The sequence below is a fragment of the Lonchura striata genome, chromosome 31, assembly GCF_050655825.1.
Source record: "Lonchura striata isolate lonStrDom1 chromosome 31, ASM5065582v1, whole genome shotgun sequence".
Taxonomy (NCBI): Eukaryota; Metazoa; Chordata; class Aves; order Passeriformes; family Estrildidae; genus Lonchura; species Lonchura striata.
Genome location: NC_140733.1, coordinates 3216569 through 3226409, shown reverse-complemented (window position 1 = coordinate 3226409; position 9841 = coordinate 3216569).

The window sequence follows — 9841 nt, the reverse complement described above, 5'->3', positions numbered from 1 at the left end:
CTGCAGCAGAACCTTGTCCCTGAGCTCTGCAGCTCCATGTCCCAGCCCATTGCACCGTGTCCCACCTGCTCTCCTCAGGGATCTGCCTGCACACAGGCCCAGGAGAAGTTTTCCTGTTGGGAAGGAAAGAATGGAAAAGCCTGAGCAGGTTTCCTGAACAACAAACCCCACTCAGGAGTCACCTGCTCAGTACAGGCCGTCTGGAGTGGTGTCACCTTTCTACAAGGGACAGTGTGACCAGAAATGATCTCTGGAAGCAGAATTCTCTGAGTCTCCCAGCTGAATTCTCTCTGGAAGCAGAATTCTCTGAGTCTCCCAGCTGAATTCTCTGTCCCTGCCCTTTCCCTGGACCTCTGTTGCAGATGGAACCTGCTGGTGCCAGCCTCACCTTTAACCTCTCTCTAGAATGCAGGCAGATATTCACAGCTGTGTTAAGCAGGATTTCCTCAATGTTTCTATAAATCTTCTGTGTCCCCCATGGAACGAAGGGGTCATTTTGGCACTGAGGGGGTGACGTGGAAGCAAGGAGTCAATTGTGACCCTGGGGTCCCATGGAACCACGGGGCCATGGTGACACAGCAGGGCCATGTGGATCCAGTGGCCCATTGTGACACTTTGGATGCAAGGAGACAATGGAGACACCCCCAGAACCTCATGGAACCAAGGAGTCCATGGTGACCCAGAGGGCTGCATGGAGCCAGTGGTCCATGGTGACACTGCCCATCCAAGGAGGCCATTTGGACACTGTGGAAGCTCATGGAGCAAGGTGGCCATTGTGACACTGAAGAACTTCATGACACCAAATATCCATGGGGACACAGCAGGGCGTCATGGAACCCAGGAACCGCTCTTGACAGTGTGGAAACTCCTGGAACCAGGAGCTGTTGTGACACTGCAGCACCAACACAGCTGCTGCACCTTGTCCCCTTCCCTGCACAGCTCCTTGGGAGGAATAGCAGGAGCAGAACCCTGGGAGCCTTGGGGATGCCCCTCTGGGATCCATGGCACACGCTCCCAGGGGCTGGAATTCCAGTTCCCAGCCAGGAAAAGATGTTCCTGCCCTTGAAGGCAAAGCTCTTATGGAAGAGCCAAAAGCCAAGTGCAGCAAGATCCTAGAGGGACATTTCACTGCCAGCATTCATAACTTCCCCCATGGTTGTTGTAGCTCATGGATTGGGAATTAAATCAGGGCAGGGTCTTTGGTGAGAGCTGCCCTGGGTCAAGGGAGACACTGAGAGAGAAACAGAGCAGGCAAAGGAGGCAGGAGAGAAAGGAGGTGTTTTGGTTTGGAAACACAGGTGTCTTCTAAAGAAAGCAGCAGCCTCCCCTGAAATGAAGAAATGTAGACTCTTTCTTTCTGAATTGGTATAAATTTGAAATTAAGGGGGGCTCTCAGGTAAAAATATGGGAGCAGGAATAACAGCTTTTTATTAGGGAAGAAAATGAAAATATGATCAATGCAGTGAACCAAAACAACACTGAGAGAGCCAGAATACAACCTGACACCCTGTTGGACAGGGTGTTGGCCACAATCCAATTGTAATTGTGGCTGCAGTCCTCCTGCAGTGTCAGGTGTGGTTCTGTTGGAGAAGTGATCCTATAGGAAAGGGTGTCTTCCTCTGAAGAGGAAGAGGCAGCTGTTCCTCTGAGAAATCCAGCCCAGAAAAAGCTGTGTTGGTGGGCCAGAATCTCCAGACTAGATGCAGGTAGGAATGCTTGGCTCCTCCCTCTGGGCGGAGCATCTCACAATGGGATGTTACAGTTCCTATCAGTCATGCTGTGACATTCAATAGCCCCTTATCAGCAGATGTCTCCCCTGAGGGAGGATTGGTTGTGGAAGAGATAAGGAAAAACTACCCACTTAACACAGGACAACTGCCATACAGATGGCAAATAGAACACATCTTGCTTTTCAGTCTGGGACAGGAGGTCACAAATAAATTCAGCTGAGAAGGTGGCACTCTGAAAATCAAATCAGAACTGACAGAAAATGAATGGGACAGAAATCAATAATTCTGATAGTTTTACTTATTATCAAAATAAATCACACCCACCCAGCCTCACACAATCCTGACCTCACAACCTCAAATTTGGACCTCACTTCTCCCGATTACCTTCCAACCCCATCTCATCCTGGAGGCTGAGGAATTGAGCAATTTTGGCATGGGACTGAGGTGGGAACCAGCCATTTTTGAGGTGAGATTGAGTCACTTTTAGGTGACAGACCAATCCACCTTGGCTTTTGGAGTGCAAAGATATGGAGAATACTACCAGATATCCCCCAAGAACCCACAAATACTCCAGAATATGTTCCCAAACTTTAAATTCCACCTCAAATACCTCTTAAATGGTGGGACTTCTGAGATCTCTGGTCAATACTCTTTTTAGTCATTTTTCAGGTGTTTTTAAGTGATAAAGACAAATCAGAAGAAAATTATGGCCAAAGCAAAACTAGAGACCCCTTGAGCATCCCCCAGGCACTGGACAAAACAAACTCAGCAGAAATTAAACTTAACCCTACATAAAATGCCTTAAGGAATATTTGCTCTTCCCACAAGTCACTTGTGATAAAAACGCAAACAAATCCCAAACATTAATAAACCAACAACAGAAGCAATTCTGTGGCAATTTCAAAATTCATCAGTTCCAGCACAGCTCCAGCTCAGATGCTGGCAGGTTCCAAAAAAGTAACATGGAAATTTGTCCCAATACAGATTATTAAAAGGAAGGGAAAGCTCTGTGTAGCTAACACAAAGGTGACAGGGACAAAGAAAATAATGCTTCTCCCCCCAAACCCGTGAATTCAGGAGTTATTTGGGAATTTAGCTACTTGAGCTGGGCTTCTTGCAGGATTTAGTAGCCTTGTGTTCCTCAACTTGGGGTGAATGATCCTTGTCAGTCTTGCTGGTATCATTTGGTCCCTTTCCTCCAGTGATTTTAACAGACTTTTCAAAGAAGGACAACAAAATATTTTCTTTACACTGGCCACCCAAAAGAGCCATTTTCCTCATAAGTTCTCCCAAAAGTCACTCAGAGGAAGCTGCATCCAAGTTTCCAAGAGTTCCTCCAGAAAGAGCCACAAACTCCTCAGAGGAGAGAACCATGCTGTTGTCAAAGGCACTTGGGGTCAGACAACAGTGCCCTGAACTCACTGTGCCAAAATAATGTTGCAATCTGGATAATAAAATTGTTAGAGAGATGCCTCTGCCCCCAATAAAGGTGCTAACAAGACCAAATCCAAAGTGGATTTTATTGATCAGTAAATGTGAGGTAGAGAGAGACATGGAAAGAAAGAGAAAAGGGGGGAGAGCAAGGGAGTGACAGGGACAGAGATCTTTCCTGAAGCGGAGCAAGTGTGTCATTGTCCCCTGTGTGCGTGGCCTTCCCAGGGTGGGGGTTTTACACCTGAGCCAGTTTGGGTAAGGGGGGTGGTGTTCACCCCCCACCCCGAGCAGGGATTGCCTCACTGTTTCAGGTTACAATGTCAGATGTTACCAAAAGTATTTTCAGTCCCCATCTCCATAAACTGTTATCAACAGGTGGGGCAGTGTTCTTTATCTCTTCCAAGGCTCAGCCCTGATAACGCCCTCCAGGGGCCATCTTCTGTTAATGGGCCATTGAGTGTCACTGCAGGACTGATAAAATTACATCATCCCATTGTGGGATGCTCCGCCCAGGGGGAGGAACCAAGCATTCCTGCCTGGATATAATCTCACCCTTGCAACACCACAACCACCTTGCCTACTGGATTCCCAGAGGACAAGAGCTCCATAACCACCACTGGACCTTCAGAGGAAGACCAGACCCTTCTACAGGATCACTGCTTTGACAGAATCAAGTTTATCACTCCAGCTGGACGGCAGCCACCATTTCATCAGACAGCTACCACCACCCTGAGCAACGGGGTGTCAGGTTATATCCTCACTCTGTGAGTTTAAACCAGTGTTTCTCTATCATTGCCTTGATCTTAATTTTCTTACTCAATTGTGATTCTGGCTTAGACTCTCTCCCTGTTTTGCTTTGAAACAGTACAAAACTCACTGTGCTCATCCCTTGTTTTCCTCCCAAAACAGGATTTCCCATCCCAAAACCTTCACAAAATGGAGAAGGAGGCTGCGAGGAAGAGGAAGATGCCCTGGGACACCGAGGTGGGTGAGGAGGAAGTCAGTGCCCTTTTCCCCCTCTCTCCTGCTCCATCTCCCAGCCCAGCACGGCCCCCAGCTGCAGGACAGCCCCGCTGCCGGTGCCCTCCTGCTGGGGACACACTGGGGGGGATCTCCTTGCCCTTCCCTGTGGCACAGAGGCAAATCCCATCCTCTCCTTGTCCTTCCTCCCGCAGATGAGGTGCTGAGGGTGGAGAGCAGAAAGGACAAATCCCCATGGCAGAACCTTGTGGAAGACGCTGTTTTGAGTGGCTCCATGGTGCAGGAACCCAATGGGAGCTGCACGAGGAGGGGCTGCAAAAGCATATCAAGGGGATCTGAGGAGGAAAGATGCGCTCTGGTCCAGGAAGGTGGGCAGAGCTTCAGCCAGAGCTCAGGGCTGGTGGTCCCTGAGCAGCTTCATGATGAGGAGAAGCCCCATAAGTGCTCGGAGTGTGGGAAGAGTTTCAGGTTAAACTCCAACCTGATCCAGCACCAGAGGATCCACACTGGGGAGAGGCCCTATGAGTGTGGGGAATGTGGGAAGACCTTCCGGTGGATCTCCCACCTGAGCAGCCACAAGAGGATCCACACTGGGGAAAGGCCCTATGAATGTAGGGAGTGTGGGAAGAGCTTCAGGCAGTGTGGTGCCCTGATTGTCCACCAGAAGATCCACACTGGGGAGCGACCCTACAAGTGTTCCAAGTGTGGGAAGAGCTTCACCCGGAGCTCTCACTTGACCAGACACCAACAGAGGCACCAGTAAGGGAAGCCCCAAGAGTGTCCCGCCTGCAGGAAGAGCTTCGTGCTCTGCTCCAGCTCCATCCCCCACTGCAGGACCCACATTGGGCACAGGTCTGGTGACCCACATTCCCTGTGATCAATGTTGGGAACACACCTGGCTGCTTCTCCTTTTGGTTTGGCCCTAATTTTCCTCTGATTCATCTTTATTCTTCAAACACAACCAAAACAGGGTTAAATTAAAGAAACTGATCAAAAATATCTGAAGTGTCACCATTTCACAGGAGTTTTAGGGGGAATTTAGGATTTAGGGACGTATTCTGTGTGGAGTGCCCCTGTTGCTGAGAGGCAGGAGTTTGATCTCACCCTTCTTGTGTTGCCAATAATTCTTCCCTTGACCCAAACCCAAACTCCACCCCTGGGATACCCTATACAAATCCCATGGCTCTGCCTTTGCCCTGTCTTTCGGTGATAAGAAATGGATTTTGGAGTTTTTTGAAACCAAGATACATCTCATTTGTTCCTGCCGCCGGCAGCTGCACTCACCCTGGACACCATGAACTCAACTTCTGGAGGATTTGTGGGTTCTGGGGTGATTTTGGGCAGTGTTCTCCATCTCTTTGCATTTCAAAAGCCAAGAGGGATGAATTTGTCACCACAAAACCACTCAATCCCACTGAAAATAACTGGATTTTAAACTATAAAGGCACAATCCCACCTCAAATTGCTTGTTCCCCCTCAAAAAAACCCTCAATCCCACACAAAGCTCACTCGATTCCAAAGCTGCCAGGGTGAGATGGGGTTGGGAGGAGATTGAAAGAAGTGGGATTCCATTTTGGAGTGGTGGGATGGGGATTGTGTGGGGCTGGGTGGCTGGGATGTATCTGATAGCAAATAAAACTTTCAGAGTTAATGATGTTTTTCCCATTCATTTTCAGTCAGTTCTATTTCCAGAGTGGCTCCTTCTCAGCTGTTTAAATTCTTATAAAAATCCTTTTTTAAAAATCGTCTAACCCAAACAATCCAAAAACCAATATCCATATAAAACCACCCATCTGCGATTATATTTTTATAAATAATTTTAATTTTTTAGAGTACTTAAGGGTGTTATTAAATTTTAATTGTTTGGTTAAATTGTATGAGACATTATAGTGGTGTTTGGTTTCGTGTTTAATATATTTGTAGTATGAATTGTTTTACTAAGGTGTGTTCCATTGTATGTTTAGATTGGCCGGTGCTGTGAGAGGCGCTGGGCTCTGCCTGGCAACTGATGAGTCAGAGCCGTCCCGGGCGCTGATTGGCTGAAAATCGCCGGGCGGGACCAGCGCCGAGTTCCTGCCTGGGAACTGAATCGTCATCAACGCCGCGCGCTCTGATTGGCCAGGATCTGCTTCGGGGCGGGGCCGGGAGGAACTGGGGACCCCCAGGAGCCCCCCGGGTTTGGGGGTTTCCATCCCCCCTCGGCCCCCGGGGCGGCCTTGGGGCCACCCCAACACCCCCAAAATGGGGAGGGTCCCCGGAGCCGCTTGGAAGCCCCAAAAATGGGCTGGAAGCGGCAGGAGCCGCCCCAAGAAGGGATTGAAGGGTCCGGTCCGGGAATGGCTCCGATCCGGATTGGGGCGGGCTGGGATTGAGGGAGGGTCCGGTCAGCGGCTGCGGAGGGGCTGGGATTGGGGAGGGGTCCGGGATTGAGGGGCTGGGTCCATTCCTGGACTGGAGCAGGATCGCTCCCTGGGGGTGGGCTCCATTATTGAGTCAGGGTCTCTCCCCTTCCCGATCCCAATCCCGTTCCCTGATCCTGTTCCCGATCCCAATCCCATTCCCATTTCTGTTCCCGTTCCCGGGCCAGTTCCCGATCTCATTCCCAACCCCATTACACTCCCATTCCCGATCCCGATCCCATTCCCGTTCCTGTTCTCGATCCCGATCCCACCGCTGTTTCCAGGGAATGGCTCCTATCCCAGCCCCGACCCCAAACCGGGGGGTTAAACACCCCAAATCCCAACACTGGGAGGGGAGAGGTCAAAAATCCCCAAACCCAAACTCTGGGATGTCAACCTCCCCCCTGCCCCAAACCCCAAATTTTAGGATCAAACCCCCCAAATCCCAGATCCTGGGGTGTCAAACCCTCCCCAATTCCCAAACGTTGGCATTAAACCCTCCTGACCTGAAATCCTGGGGTTCAAAACATTTGGGGTGTCCAACACCCCCAATTCCCAAAGTCTGGGGTCAAATACCACCAAATCCCAAATCCTGATGTGTCAAACACCCCCAGCCCCCAAAGTTTGGGGTTAAAACCCTCAATCCCCGACTCCTGGGGATTGAAATATCTGGGTTGTTCAATCCTCCTCTTCTCCAAAGGTTGGGGTCAAACCCCTCAATTCCCAAACTTTGGGGTCAACCCCCCCCCAATCCCAAACCCTGGGGTGTCACATGCCCCTGATCTCCCCCACTTTGGGGTTAAATCCCCCCAAATCAGTTGGTCAATCCCCCCAGTTTCCAAATTTTTGGGTCTAACCCCCCAAACCCCAAATCCTGGAGGTTGAAACACCTGGGTTGTCCAACCACCCCGATCCCAACGTTTGGGAGTGAAACCCCCTGATCCCCAAATCTTGGGGAAAAAAACCAAAATCCCAAACCCTGGGGTGTCAAACTCCCCCAGTTCCCAAAGTTTGGGGTCAAAAACTCCCAAAGCCCGAGGTGTCAAACCCCCCTAAACCCCAAATTTTAGGATCAATCCTCCCAGTCCCCAAAGTTTGGGGTCATGACCCCCCCCCAAATCCACTCCAGCCCTGGGGGACACAGTGGGGTTTGTTTGGGGTTATTTGGGGTTTGTTTGGGGTTATTTGGGGTTTATTTGGGGTTATTTGGGGTTTGTTTGGGGTTATTTGGGGCACCTCCAGGTGCAATGTCTGCAGAAAGACCCTGGGTACAACACTGGGAATGAAAGGGGAATGGCTGGGAATTGGGGGATTCAGGATGGGGAAAGATCCTGGGTGGGAAAAGGGGATCTAGGGTGGACAGGGAAGGATTTGGGTTGGGAAAGGGGGATTTGGGATGGGGAAAGGGGAATGAGGTGGGGAACTGGGGTGGAAAAGGGAGATTTTGGCATTGGAAAAGGGATTTGGGGACAGACAAAGGATGTGGGGAGGAAAAAGGAGAATTTGTCATGGGAAAAGGAGGATTTAGGTTGGGAAAAGGAGGATTTAGGTTGGGAAAAGAAGGACTTGGGGTCAAAAAGACGTTAGGGATTAAAAGTGATTTTGAGGTTGAAAAAGGGAGGATTTGGGATAAAAAATGAGGATTTGGGCTGAGTTGAGCTGAGTTTACCTGGGAGAGTAGGGGCATGCAGGGTGTTTGGGGCAGGGTCAGGACCATTTTTGGGGCAGTTTTCTGGGATTTTGGAGTATTTTCTTGGGATTTGGTGGCAGGTCTATGAGATTTGGGTGCAATTTTATGGGATTTAGGGTGTTTAGGTGTGGTTTTGAGGGATTTTTGGGTGTTTCTATGGGATTTGGGAGCACTTTTATGGGATTTCAGGGGTTTCTATGGGATTTTGGGGTGCTTTGAGGGATTTCAGGGTACTTCTATGGGATTTTTAGGTGGTCTGGAGGGACTGCAGGGTGTTTCCATGGGATTTTGGGGCATCTTGAAGGCATTTGAGGTGTTTTGGGGCATGTTTAGGGTATTCTGGTGAAGCTTTGAAGAATTTCAGGGTGGTTTGGAGGGATTTCAAGGCATTCCTCTGAGATTACAGGGTGGTTTGGAGGGATTTGGGGTGTTTGGGGGCAGATTTTGATTATTTAGTGGCGGGTTTGAGGCAGTTTTTGAGGGGTATTTCAGGCCCATTTTGGGGGGGTTTGGGGTTATTTTGGTGGGGTTTGGGGTGTTCTGGGTCACTTTTGGCGAAGGAGATCTCCATGGCGTGGCTCTGTGTGATGCTGAAGCCCTGCAGGGCCTCGCGGGCGGCGCCCGCCTGCACCTCGGTGTCCAACTGCAGCGAGGCGATGTCGCGGCACCCGGGCACCAGCGCAGCTCCTGGAACCCCGGGAACCTGGGATGGGAATGGGGCCAGGAGAGCCCGGAACACCCGGGAGCCTTCCCCAGACACCCGGGAATGTTCCCCAGACACCCGGGGATGTTCCCCTGACACCCGGGAACCTTCCCCAGACACCCGGGAACCTCCCCCAGACACCCGGGAATATTCCCCCAGAAACCTGGGAATCTTAACCAAGAAACCCAGGAATGTTCCCCAAAAAACCCCTGGATGCTCCCCAAAAAACCTGGGAATGTTCTCCCCAAATTCAGAAATGCTCTGCAAAAAAAAGTCCTGAAACATTCCCCCAGAATTTCAGAAATGTTCTCCAAAGAAATCCAGAAATGTTCCCCCCCCAAAAAAAATCCTGGAACATTCCCAAAAATAGGAATTTCTGTTCCCCAGAAAATCCAGAAATATTCCTCCCCAAAAAAATCCAAAACCAACACGATTCCTCATCCAGAAACATTCTCCAAAACTACAGAAGCGTTCCCAAAAATCCAGGAATTCCCCCCCCCCACAAAATACAGAAACATTCATTCAAAAATCCAGAAACATTCCCCCTCAAAAATATCCAGAAATCCCTCCCCAAAAAATCCATAAATACTCACCCAAAAAACCATAAATTTCCCCCTAAAAATCCAGACATTCACTACCAAAAATCCAGAAATTTCCTCCCTAACAATCCAGAATTTCCTCCCCCCCAATCCTGGTATTTTTCTCCAAAGATCCAGAAATTCCCCCTAAAATCCCAGACATTCACCCCCAAAATCCCGATATTTTTTTAAAAAATCCAGCCCCAAGCCCCCCTTAGCCTCTCATCCCCCAAGCCCCAAAATCCCGCAGTGCCCCAAAGCCCGGCCGGAATGCCGGAATGCCGGGATTGCCCCAGATCTCCCTGGCTGAGGAGCAGGGGGAGCAT